Raw genomic sequence first — 13,338 nt, 5'->3', positions numbered from 1 at the left:
GTAGCTAATACGTATGATAGGAGTTTAACCTGACAGCAAGCAATTTATCTACATTCTGGAATTGTGCAAGGTAAGAAGAGGAAATGATAAAACCTCTTTTTTCTTGTTTGTTTAATTTATGTTGCACATTCTTCAACAATGTTCTCTTATAATGGGAAATGGCCAGAAAGAAAGGAGACGTGGCAGCGTGCAGCTGATTTCATTCTTACTTTTTGCCTCTAAATTCGATGACTCAATGCGTAGATTAAACGCAGTTAATAAAGTATTTGCCATGTGAATAAGCTAAAAGCACAGTAATTCATTTTTCACAATTTTAGATTTGTCTCATGCATCACATCAGCTGACACAACGCCTCTGCTTTCTAATTGTCCCTTCTCATGGGTTTGTCTATCCCTGCAGTCAAGCCCGCGCCGACAATAGGTGCTAGGTTGTGACTCAGGTAAAACTTGGGAATTCTGTACCTAGATCTGTAATAATGATTAGGATCTGTACCTAGGCAGTCTTGGCCATGGGTGTTTAAAATCAGTTTCCAGAGAACAAGAGTCATCGTTAGCGATGGCTGTTTCAGACTGGAGCCGGCATCTGTATACCATGATGTAGTGTTAGCAGACCGGATTGGTGGCCTGGTCTGTCTGACAGTGTTTAAGTGATTTCATTCTGCTGTCCGGCCTTGGGGCCGCTGTTGATGGCAGATGATTTTATCATCCCTCCAGAACGGGGACGTGGAATGTGAGTTGCTGGATATTCCTATCGACTCAGTCTTAGCTCTTCGGCTCGACCGATAGGTTAGCGGCCTCTTTGATCACCTCTAGGGATTGGGGCTTTTAACTGTGTTAAGGCAGTCTCGAGCTTGCCAGATATGAGTGCCTCTTCCATCTAGCACACTGTCTTATTTGACTGAAAGTTATAACCAAGACAGGAGTTCGTCTCTTCTGTCTTATATGAACGTGAATATACGTGATGCCGATTAGTATGTAAGACGCATTCGACAAGTTGCTTAATCTTTATTTTCTGTCTACTCTTGCAATAATAGTAATTTGTTGCAACATTTATCTTTTTTGATTGCTTATTGTTATTGTTTTTCTACATAAACAGGTAAGTGCAGTTACATATTATGTTAAACTTAGGTTAATTTTATAATTTGAAAATCAACAATTTGAGCATAATTACTCAAAAACTGTTTACCTCTCATCTTTGAAACACTGTCTTATTCTTGGCCCGCGTAAATTATTAATATCTAAAACATTTTCCTCTAAGTCGTTAATAAGAATGTTGTTTGTTATTCACCGGTCGTATCTGTTGAAACACAAAATACTAAAACCTTTTCTTCAGTACTCATGTCTGTATTTTATAAATTAAGATACCTCGTACAAATTAATAACTGCTCTTGATGGCTGGCATCAGGGGTACAATCAAGTAAAATAGAAAAATACTTTGCCTGTTTGACCTTACTTAAAATGATTTACTTTGTATTATTTCCTAATAAGCTAATTGTTTCATTTTGAATTTTATCTTCAAGATAATGGAGCATAATTTTTTGAGTTTTAATTTTATTAATATATAGAGACATGATAGGGTCAAATTTTGTGATCATTTCTATACACTTTAAAAAATTATTATTTCTTTCGAATAACTTGCTACTGGAACAGTGGAAATGAGCGCAAGATACGCCTGTCGTTGGCAACAGCCTTGAGCACCTTCGCATATTTAGAATGCCCCCATGCCGCACGAACATTATACATTTCCAAACATTCATGCCTTCTCCGAGATTCACACCCGTGCCCTTCGGCACCGCAATCAACAACGCTAACCACTATACCGGTTGAGCGGCTTTTTATAACATAAATGTATATATAATTCTTCAGTAAATATGTTTGAGTGTGGGTTTTGATAAAGCACAAAATGTTTGCATATTTTGACAAAAGATAAAATGTAATTTTATTTGGTTTTTCATATTATTATGTTCATAATGCTTCATTTTACATGTTAACCAATAGCAAAAGGCGTCACTGCATAAAGGCGCTCACTAGACATTTGCACGACGGCGCCGATTAGGCTTGGCGTGGACGCAGTGCACCTATGAAAACATTGTCGGTGATGAAACGGTTAAATATCCGACAGGGATTTAACCGTTCCCGAGCATTGGTAAATGAGCAGGTGTCCGGTAATTAAAAAGTATGTTCCGTTTCTTGAAGGTCTAGAGATAAATTCTTGGACTAGTGAGATTATTCTAAGAGTTTTGCTTCAAATTCCCCCCCCCTTTTTTTTTGGAAATCTAAACACGAAGATCAGATTACTCTTTTTTTTTAAATTTTTCTATATATTTTTAAATAATAAATTAATTTAATAAATAATTAATAAATTAGAATTAAAATTATGTATTTAAACTTTTTTTATACTACATAAATAATCGATTTTTGGAGGAGGGTCCAGCACATTCCATTTCCTGTACAATGGAAATTTAATTCCCACGTTATACAAAAAAGCACCATACGTTCAAGCCTTCATTTCAATAGTGTTAAATTTTATGGTTAGTTAGATCATTCATCATAGAATACATTAATATCAATATCAACCATCAAGCAACAAATATATGATATAAAATTATTTTAATATTTTAACTTTTGAGAAAAAATCGTGCGTCTTTTTTTTTTTCCTTTTATATCCATTTTCGAATCAATTTCGGAATTTCTTCTCTCTATTTAAAGGAATTTCATGGAACTCGGTCCTCGACAAATCGATTAGATGGAGGAATTGTTCGCACTTGAAATCAATTCCTTCTGCCAATTGCATTGCATAGGAATTCCAAATTGACCTTGCAGTTTCTTAGTATCCATTTGTTCTCTTATCCTTTGCATTTAGTAATCCGTGCATCCATGTGAGTATTCGCGAGTTCTCCGCTTCACTGCTATCTCCAGTGTAAGACAGACTTTCACCAATAGTAATAAAGCTTTTCTCAGCTAGAAACTTAATTAGAATCCTCTCTCTTGCCTTTTCCAGTGAACGACTTGAGAAGAAGAAAGAGTTGTGAAATCGCAGAAAAGTAGGTTAAGTCACCTACTATGCAATCGTATTTCTTCAGAGCTCTTCGAAAGAATCGTTCAAAGCATTACCTGTGGTGTTCATGCAGTCTGAATATTCTAGATTAAAATAATGAATTATTTTAGTAAATTATTCAGTTTGATTTATTCGAAGTAACGTTCTCTGAAATGATTTGAATCATAACGAAATCTGTGGAATGATAGTTAAGTAGCTGATAGAATAAGCTTTAAAACCCTAGATATAAATTCCTGAGTATTGGATTTATCATCAAAACAGCATTCCTGTTTTAAGTTTGGGGGAACATGATCCGTCATACGGAATTCGTTCTGAAGAATAAGCACAAATGTGACGAAATAAAAAATTATATTTTAGACAAACACACTGGAATGATACAATCTAAATTCGAAGAATTAGCAAGAAGAAACCATCTGAAATCTTTTTATTACTCTAGTAGCATGATGTATTATTTGATACAAAGGTTTCATAACGTCCAAGTATAAAGCAACATTTTGACAGACAAGTGTAGTCTCATTCTCCCCGCTATGCTAGAATTCGCTTCACACTGTGCTTTGGCAAGGAATGTAAGGAGTAATACTGAGAGTGAAGTTCAAAACAAAATATGCTGCTTCGGGACATACTAAGTATAAAGCAACAGTAGAGCATTGTCCACGAATTTCTTTGCTGACGCAGATGTCAAGAAGATATACCATATATTCCGGCGTATAACGCGCACCTTTAACACCAAAAATATGATAGGAATTTATGGATGTGCGTTATACACCGGATATCGAAATTATAGATTAAAAATATGGAAAACTCAGCATACAAAAATTACATTTTTATGTGTACTTATGCTAATTTAGAAGTCAAACAATAAAAATCAGCGTTATATTTTCAAATTTTCACAGGATTAGTTTCGATGGTTTTACCCAACCGTCATCTTCAGCTGCAAAAGCGCAAATGAACGAGATAAGATATAATGATTAGATAAGACAAGATAAGAAAGCCTGGACAGGAGATAAGCTACTGGCGCCATCAGTTGATGAAACCAGAACTAAAACATAATTTCTTTATAGGCTGAAGGCAAAGATGGATTGGAATTAGGGTCAACTAGAACAGAAAGATTTTTTGAATGTGAAATGCCTCTAGAAAATCCAGTTCACCAATGGAAGATGATTTTGGAATAATCTTGACAGCAGAAAAATTGAAAGTGGGATTTTCGGACCAACAATGTTGGGCAACAGAAGGCGTGTTCGGCGTGTTATTGTATCTTAACCCGGCGGAAGGCGTATCAAGAAAAGTTACTAGAGTGGGCGCGTGGAGTATCACATACCCCAATGTTTAAAATACGGTAAAAGTAATTTTATTTAATTGTAAAGCTTTATTTTCTTTTATAACACATGGATAATACTTGGGTTACAAGAAATTAATTTCCAAAATAAGCTTATAGACAGTTAAAATTAAGATAAATGAAAATAATAATAAAATAATAATCATTTCCTTGGTCTTATTGCATCTCTGATACACAATCCTTATTTGATCTGTTTACGCTTTTCATTCGTGTGTTCTTGGCACAAAAAGTTTTCATTTTAAACATTGCATTTGGGTTCTTCTGTCCCTGGCTCGAGGGCGAAAATTAATGACATCTTTTATACTTAGTTGTTTCGAATTTCATATATTCGTTTGAATTATTCGTCGGAACTCCTGCTCTTCTTTTTCATGCAGTACGTTAGTCTCTCGATAAAGTATTAATCTCTGATCGTTGTTCAGTACTTTTTTTAATTAACTGTAACGCTATGTCCCTCAAAAACAGATATCTGCTTCAATATTTGGTTGATGGAGTAGCAGTTGAAAGTATTATAATTCGAAAATCATTTGCAGCAACCTTTAGTGCAGAAAATAAAATTAGCATTGCCCACATCCCTTTTATCCTGGCAATTGAAAAGTCATATTATAAAAACATATAATTTCTGGTGTTTTCTTGTCTCCAATAGTATCATCTATAGCATCATCGTTATATATTGGCCCACCAGCGGCCGAGCGGTAAAATCGTTCAACACTGGTAGTTTGGTCCGAGGTTCCCGCGAACGTGCTGGCTACATGGGTGTTTTCGTGGTTTTCCCCATGTGTAACGTGTATACAAGCCAGTTTCCCTTAGAAAGTCATCCACGAAGGCATCCCTTCCCTTAGGCAGATAGCTCTCGAGGCTTTGCTGTAATTAAGTAACCTAACCTAACGTAATGTAATGTTGAAAGCATTAGAATAGTTTTTGCTCTTTTTAGGAACATAAGAAATTAATGTTTTTTTTTTGGAAACCCTAACAGTGTAGAAAATATTCCTATCTTCATTTTCAGTTTCCGAAATGCAATCTTCATCACTTTCAACTATTTCTAATAATTATCACAGTAATTCCATATCCATTTGCCATAATAAGATCAGAAATCTTTAAAAATATAATTTCAAACACTTTAAAATCGTTTACAAGTGGAAATATTTACTGTTTCACTCTAGAAATAAATTTCTCAAATAAATGTTCAGTCACAAAGGCACTTACGCGGACAGGCGCGTGGGGTGTGTTATACCCCAGTTGCAACAAAATACCGATAATTCTTTTTCTGAAACACACAGGAAACCGAAAAGTGGTTCTGAAAGTCAACCACTGCTAGAAACTCAGCTACTGAATTGCAGCACAGAATTTCACAAGTTAGGAATATTCCACTTTTTCGTAGAGGTGGGGTATGATACTCCCCACGCGCTTTCCCGCCGGTTAATGTACTTACGCTGTTTATTTAAAAGAGATGACATACCTATTGAACTCATAAAAACCTTTCGTTGTCGGATACATGAAATGTTAGTCATGTACATCTTCCATTATATCTTCAGGCACATCATCGATTTCTGTTTCATCTTCACCATCCCTATAACTCTGATACATAAATAAATAATCATCCGTTTCATCTTTCACTAATACCAAAAATCCTTGCTGCAACACGATTTCCATTTTCTTTCTTACTGAATGACTTTGCATTTGAAACAAGCACTGTGTTGTTTCGTTTTGCAGGAGCCATATTTACTAATAAAAGGAACACTAGATCAATTGGGTTTTAACTAAAACCTTCGACGTTCACTTCAAAATCACGATTTCAAATGACCATAGCAAGAGAAAACATCTGAATCATAAGTCTGCGAATACTTTCGAGTTGGAAGTGCATTCTTACTCCAAATTATGTCCCCCTTTTCTCCAAATTCTACAGTAGCATTCTTTTGGATACTTTACAATGCACCCTCGTTGCCGCTATATTTACAGCCTTAAGCATTTAAACTTGCACACATATTGTTCCCCTTATCCTTTGTCAGTTTGGTGTACCATTGTTCGAAAGACTAAGGCAAATCTTCAAACAAGTGACTTCAAAAGATAATAGCATTGCACATGTAGCTTTGAGGGTTCTTCGTAAAGAATTGGGTGCGCGTTATGTGGCGAATATACGTAAAAATTAAAAAAAATAGCTCAAAATTATAGATGCGCGTTGTACACCGGTGGAAGTTATACGCCGGAAAATACGGTATTTAGATTTTTGCTTGCGATTAACAAACAGTTCTGTTTTCGCAGATTTTGACATCTTCCATGATATATTTTGCCGTTTGATTTCAATTCAGAATATGTTATCTAATTGTCAAAAAGTTAAAAAGTTTAATAAGTAAATAGCGAAGAGTCCCACTTTAGCTACACCACCTTGATATAACGCGATTAAAAGTTAGCGAAATAGCAAGAAATGATAGCATTTCTTAGGTAAACGAGTGATTAAGCATTTAGATTTTGTTTACCTTTCGGGATTTTTTTTTTTTTTTTTTTTTTCATCGCGAAGGACGAAATTTCATTTAAATACAACAGTACGGTTATAAAATGTAAAAGATAGCTAATGCATTAAGCAAAAATTGAATAATTCTCTCTAGATGCAGCCATCCACTATCATGATACGTGTATTTACATACAGTCGAGGTTTTTCAATAAATGTTAGAAAAACTTCTAAAAAAATAACAGTTTAGCGTATAAGATTAATATATTTAATTGCTTATATTTTTTAAACGTCGCATTATATTTTAATAAGTAACAAAATCTTTTTTTCCCAATAATTACAATCAAAAAGAGTAATTAGGGTATGATTCTTTGTCTTTTCATTAGAAGGGAAAATATTGTTAATTACTCTTGCTTTAATGCTTTGACTTAATTTCGTAGTAAAAATAAGAAAGGTGTTAAAAAAAACGTGTCAGTTACTCTCGCTTAGATGCTCTAATTTAATTGCATAGTGAAACTAAAAAAGATACTAAAAAATTAATTTGAAATGAATGTGGATGAGTGTTCTATGCCACTTTAGGGAATAGCAAAAATTAAAATTTGAATATTACTAATTTTGATGGTTTCATTTTCAGATGTAGATTATGTTCTCATTTCAGATTTCAAAATCTTTGTTTACTGTATTTGCTTAAAACAATTTCATTCTATACGTATTAGTTGATGAATTAATTAATCACGTTTTAACCTGCAATATATATACATAGACCTTTAAATTTCGAACTTTTAATTAAATTACAACCCCTTCAAAGCATCTTCAGTTTCCCTGCAGTAACCGCAATGCAAAAGCTCTTCCCCAATCGCTGTACAGAGCTAAACCAAAGCTCTGTGGTATACTGCCTCATGTACACTCCGAAAAAAAAAGGAGGGCAGTTCTACATCTCCCGTTCTACTGGGCCGATTGACGAAATTTAAATTGCGTTTTTCATGTCTCGAAAGCGCGACTTAGGATAATTCTTAGATTTATGTATATCATTGTTCTAACATGGGTATTTTGACACAAAATTGGACCTTTTCTGAAATAACATACCAATTTTTTCCCATATACGACTCAAATTTTACCTAACTATTAAGTATTGTAAAATTTAGTGCGAAATTTATGGAGAAATTAAAAAATTTATCTTGGAGATTTTTTTTGACAAAATTGACAAAAACGTTAATTTTTAATCTCGAGAGAGAAAAATAAAATATTCAACTCAAATAAATCACAAGACTAGTGTTACATATGCTTATTTAAATTTCGGGAAAACTGGAATTAAAAAATGGAAATTTCACTGCTTTCAGAAAGGTCATAAATTACTGTTGGAGGGGGAAGGGAGAAAGAAAAACGTTTATTCTTGTTTTCCTTTTCGTATTGGCATTTTGTGACTTGTGATTGTACTTTTTGGTTGAAATAAACTGAGAAATTGCTATTCCCTTTTTATGGCATTATGACATTCACATGAATTTTTAACTGCAGTTTACAACATAAGCAATAAAAAATATCCATTCTAAACTATGCTTACATTTTTCTACTCTTACTAAAATATATTAGTGTTATGTAACTATATTTATTTATGTAATCACAAGACTGATGGAGGTCTCTAAAGCCAGTTCTTGGGTTTTAAAGGCATATATTTAATTTATAAATCAATTTTATATTTTATTGCATCTTAATAAAGTTTTACAGATAATTATATTTATTTATGTAACAGAAAATACCTTCTTTATCATTCGTATGTGAAAATCTCAAAACATGTTTTAATATTATAACCAGGGCTTAATTACTAATAATAGAAATGTTGGAGGTCTATAGAATGCCGTCAAGAACGGGAACATGCCTTAATAAATTAAACAATACATAAAGCAATAATTAATTAAATAAATAAAAAGTATAAAGGGATACAAATACTAATAAGTTAATAATAAGTAAATATATGTAGGTTTTACTTTCAAAACACATAGATAGAGCACGAATATTGCATTTTTAAATGCTTTTATTTTACTAATAAGAAATAGATAAAAGTAATAAAATGTAATTAAAAATTAATGTTGCAGGATTGAATGAACAGTCCACAGGATTCATGTAATGATGATCAATTCACAGACACTATTAGTTCCTCCGACGTTGATATAATACGTTATTCTCTTAATATCCACAGCTAGCTTTAAATAATATGATCAGCTTGGTTAAACCAAAAGGCAAACAAACACCAAAGAAGACCATCTGCCTTCTTCAACTCTTGAAGACAAACAAGCCATCCGCTTGTATCTGCTACTCTACACTCTCGTCCACGTCTGGATGCTATCTGGTCTTGTCATGACTGCTCCGCACTAAGCTAAGCTTGGATGACGTCACCACGCTGCTTGCGTCACTGGATAGATCCAAGTAAATTTCGTAAAAGCATCGACAACAGTCAGAATGTGTTGGTATCTCTTGTTCGTCGATGGAAGAAGTCCAATAAAGTCGATATGATACGTACTCAAGGGAACGTTTTCTTTCGATACAGAATGAAGAAATCCTTCTGATTTTCTTTGCTTCTTGTTGTACATTATACATTATATACAGTTAGCAATTACTTCAGAAATTTTACTGTTCTTTAGAGCTGTTTCCAATTCTGGGATTTCTATTAACTTCATATTGGAAAGAAAGTTTTGTACTCACCCGACCGATGATCGTCTTTAATTGGGGTAATCCACACACTTAAATAGTAATCCAATAAATCCAATAACTTGTAAGAGCAGTTTACTCAATCAGTTCAATACACAGTTCAAAATACTGCTGGCACACTTCCTAGTTCGTTGATGAGTTCTTTGCCCGACGGTTGGTCTCCAAAATTTGTAGGTTTTACTCTCAAAACACGTAGATAGAGCACGACTATTGCATTTTTAAATGCTTTTATTTTACTAATAAGAAATAGATAAAAGTAATAAAATGTAAGTAAAAATTAATGTTGCAGGATTGAATGATCAGTCCACAGGATTCATGTAATGATAAACAATTCACGGACACTATTAGTTCCTCCGGCGTTGATAGAATACGTTATTTTCTTAATATCCACAGCTAGCTTTAAATAATATGATCAGCTTGGTTAAACCAAAAGGCACTCAAACACCAAAGAAGACCGTCTGTCTTCTTCAACTCTTGAAGACAAGCAAGCAATCCGCTCGCATCTGCTACTCTCCACTCTCGTCCGTGTCTGGACGCTATCTGGCCTTGTCATAACTGCTCAGCCCTAAGCTAAGCTGGGATGACGTCACCACGCTGGTATTCTAATTCAGCATCGGTCGTTGATGATTTCCACATATATATGAATTTAAATATCATAAAAATTAGACACAAATGGGTAAATTAATAGTATATTTAAATATAAACATACAATTTAGAGAAATACCCAAACAAATCAAAAGTAATTAAGTACATAATAGTAAGGCCTGATACCGAAGAAAGCTAGGTTTTCTTTCTCTGTCATTTTTTTGGCTGGGTATGCGTATTATGAATTACACGTATTATTTTCTTACGTTTTTTAATAGCCGAACCGGTTCGACATTTAACTGTCAGATTATCAAGAACGTTGAACAGGAAGGCTTCTCCACTGCGGGTAGCCTAAGACTACGCTCATGAGAAGCCGAAACATAAATAACCAAGCCTTGCTCTGAATTCAAACACTTATGCGTCATTTCATGACTAGCAGTCAGAGTCCGTTAACCACCATACAGTCCAAGGGAACAGCAAAACAAATGTATTGACCGAATGAATATAAAAATGTTTCTTCCTGATACGTTCGCATTTTGACAACGAGGATTTTCTTCTTCCAGCAGCTGAACTTTTCCCTCTCATTTTGCTTTACACAGGAAAATTGAATTGTTCATTTCTGTATCAAGTATTAATGTCATTTATACTAACTGTTAAATAAAACGTAGCTTTAATAGTGTCTTTTTATATTACAGTACAGTCGTACGGAGCTTTTCTTATTTAAAGCTCCAGTGCTCCAACTAGAATTATGATTTTCCTCAAAAAGTTTCAGAAGTATCGAAAGCGGACATCGGCTGAAGTCAAGCCTTGATCAGAGCAAAATGTTGCATGTCTTAAGACAGATACTAACAGCACAATGAAATTGTTAAATATGTAAGCCACTACTAACCATAGCAACAAAACCTTTTTGTAACATTACAAATTGTTAATTAGCTAGCTCAGCTTCTTGCATCATGAAATTATGTACTTGTTGTGTTTTCATCTTGTATATCACTGCATATGCTCGTTTATGTTTCATTATTTCTAAGTAATTTATACTTTAATTTATACTTTTAAGATTATGATCATCATCATGACCTTTTTTTAAATGAAACACAGAGACATGTTTCATTTTCGGACATACTTTTAAGTTCGCTCCCCCCCCCCCAAAAAAAGCTTCTTTATTATAAAATTTGAAAGAAGCCCTTAAACAGGAATAAAATTTAAAAAAAAAATAAACCAGTGTTAAACATTTTAAAAACGCCAGTATTTGCATTATTATAAATAATAAAAACTGCGCCAAATTTAATGCTACAGAACGAACGTTTCCACCTGATGCGATAAGAGTACTAAATGTAGATAAGGAAAAGTTTGGCCGCTCTTTCACATTACAGGAGACAAGAGAGAAACGTTTTTTCTCTTTGACCTTGTAAAATGAATTATTTCTTTAAGGATGTTAGTATTTAAACAGCATGCACAGGGAGAAATTCGTCCCGATAACATGTGTTTAAAATTTCTGATTATAAATGAAATCGATGTTGCAATGCAGAGTTGCATGTTTAATAAGGATTAGTAATCAATGTATAATTAATAAGTAGTTTACAATTAAAGAGTGAGTTGAAAAGCAGTAATTCCTTTATCGCATTATAAGTATGAGCTGCACGTGATCACTGTCGTCCCCTTTAGCCGGATAACTAATCTTATACTTGTATGTGCTTTAGAGTACGTTTTCCATGCCCATTAGATACATTCTGTGAATTTGTACGTTTCCATGGCCGGTGATGAAGTATACTGCATGAAAATTTCAGATTTCGGGGCGACAATATAGATGAGAAGATTTTAATTAGAATCCTGAACTCAGCAAGAAGATGGAATAGTGTAGTGAGGAAATAAATATTATTATTTTTTTAAAGAGAATTATAGACCTGTTCAAAATAAGTGCAAACATATAATTTAGGTATATTTATCACTATTTAAAAATATATCATTTCGTTATTATCATTATTTTGTTACATTATGTAACTAAATCTCTCCTGGGGTTAATCAAAACAAATTACAAATTTCAATTACAGTTTACAAATTTCCTTCGTAAATTAATGGATAAACCTCAGGAAATTAATACAAATTTTATGTGTTACAGAGTCCTTTTAAAATATCTGGCACTTAAACTTTAGTTGTACTTAAAATTCTATATTCTGTCACTACATTCTTAGCACAGAATTGTGTTTTTCCCTACGTAATGTTAAATACGTTTTCCAGTCCTTAGATGATGTTTCATTTATAGATGAAAGAGCAGCTTTTTTATATTTCATATGCAGATGAAATACAAATTGTTATTCTTCCAATACATTCAGAATAATTATTTCTTAGTGCGTGGTTGCCATAGACCTCCTGTTTTTACGATTATTACACGAATCAGTATTGAAAGTGCCTAGTCATTCTAAAATTTGTATATTATATCAGATACTATACGCTTTTCAGGAAAAAGTAAAAACTGCACACAAAAAAATAGCTGTTATGTACATTTATGCATATTTCTTCATTTTGCTGTATTTCGTTTTCTAAATGGTTCACATCTTGAAATAAAACTACGATAAATGTTTCGCCAGCATAGATAAACTCTTGTTTTATGTTATGTTTCTCCATTTATACCGTCTTCGTTATTCGCATCTGGAATATCTTTCCAAAACTTATGGATATAAAAAGGCATCAAGGACGGGAATGAACAGTATTTGACTCCTATTTGTCGAAATCTTTGAAGTAAATACTTGTTTAAAATTAAATGGCTTTTTCCTAAAAGGAATGCAACTGCAAACTGTAAATGGTCTAATAGACGCAGTTTCCTTCTTCGGCAGCGTCGGGAAAAAAGAAACTTTGTGATATGAGTAAGTAATTGAAATGCTTTTAAAAAGTGACGTCATAAGTGGAATGGTCTGTAACTTACGTGACGATTTATCTTTGAAATCTTTTAACTTCAGGTAATGCTTATAATTACAATCCTGATGTTCTCAAAGTTTTCAAAAGCTTTATTTAACAATTTTAATCCCTTTTGCTTTACTCGTACTCTACAGTTTTTATTTTTTTATTAATATTTATATCTGTTTATTTTTTTTAAGTAACGAATTTTCGGTGGTATGTGAAACATTTTAGCCGGCCAACAATTAGAATTTCGTAAGATGATTTCAAGATGTGCTAAGCGTTTCTATAAAGCTAATAGTATTTTATCACT

The 13,338-nt window shown here is 33.4% G+C and overlaps 1 protein-coding gene across 1 annotated transcript in view; it reads left to right on the top strand.

The window, feature by feature from the left end:
• Oamb (Octopamine receptor in mushroom bodies) overlaps positions 1–13,338 on the top strand; it is a 530,847-nt gene that overhangs the window by 474,649 nt on the left and 42,860 nt on the right. The gene's annotated exons all lie outside the window — the stretch shown is intronic.

This window comes from Stegodyphus dumicola, chromosome 2, assembly GCF_044657685.1.
Source record: "Stegodyphus dumicola isolate Sdum_Otavi_A_Nest chromosome 2, ASM4465768v1".
Classification (NCBI taxonomy): Eukaryota; Metazoa; Arthropoda; class Arachnida; order Araneae; family Eresidae; genus Stegodyphus; species Stegodyphus dumicola.
The sequence above is the reverse complement of the archived record's forward strand: the minus strand, read 5'-3'. Positions and strand labels throughout refer to the sequence as shown.